Genomic DNA, 1,192 nt, shown 5'->3' with positions numbered 1-1,192 from the left:
AGCCACGAAATAGCCCCACAATTTGCTAACTAACCACGGGGGCGGAGCACGCGGGTGACAGTTATTTCTTATAAGAACATATGCATTAGGTACAATGCAATTATAAAATCATATAGGAGAGTCATTTATTTAATAAAACTGTACATTCTGTTTTGTTTTATTTATATTTTGTAATAATATGTAAAAAAACAAGTGAATATAAATTATTATAAATCTTAGAGCAGTAATTCTAAATTTGTGACACATGTACTATTAATGATTTATAGAAAGACCGTGGTGGTATAGGAAATAAATAATAAACATTAAAAATGATAATAATATTTTACCAATTTACAATTTTTAATAATTTGGTTTTAAGTCATTGTGGTATGCGATTGATCAATTATATATATAAAATCTAAATGTATGGAGTACAATAAAAAAGTAGCTTTTAGAAGCTTTGCTAAAGAATCTTAATTTTCTAAGTATACCTATGTAATGACGTAGCCAATAGGCCACAGGGTGCTGTAATGTACCCCCTCCGGACAACCGTTTTCACGTAAGAAATATATTTAATATATATATACGCTTCAGTTATCTAAAAATATGTTGTCATATGATTTAATTTTATATTTGATATTGTATGTAAGCCTCCCCCCTTCAAAAAAAAATTCAGGTTACACGATATGTAGGTTAGGTTTGGTACATTAAATATTTATTAAGAATACTTAGGTATTATACGTTAGTAAGAAATCGATTATATAATATTGATATTTTTCTTATTTTTATAATTTTATAGATATAAATTTATCAATATAGGTTCATCTTTATTTGGCTAATTTTACGATTTGTTTATCAGGCATTCAATTTGGGTCGATTGAAGAATGTGCTAAAATTTTGCAAGTTATTTTACAAATAATTGTTAATTGGATTTTAGAATCTGTAAATAAGTTCTTAAAATATTATAATCTATTTATGTATAAGCACTACAAAAATATTTCTGTTAAAACATTAAATTTATAGATATGCAAAAAGAATAATAATATATAATATTTGCAAAGTTCAGTATGTATTCGCGAGGAGTCAAATTGCGATAATACTTGAAGAACAGCATTACGTTTAAAGCCGTCGTAGTGCTATGAAGGTGAAGGATGTACTCATAATATCATGACAAAGTTTTTACTCCTGTCTACCAACGTCCGTGAAATAATCT

Source organism: Melanaphis sacchari, unplaced genomic scaffold (genome assembly GCF_002803265.2).
Source record: "Melanaphis sacchari strain LSU unplaced genomic scaffold, SCAv2.0 Contig1416_pilon_pilon, whole genome shotgun sequence".
In the NCBI taxonomy this organism is placed as follows: Eukaryota; Metazoa; Arthropoda; class Insecta; order Hemiptera; family Aphididae; genus Melanaphis; species Melanaphis sacchari.
Note: the sequence above shows the minus strand (reverse complement) of the source record.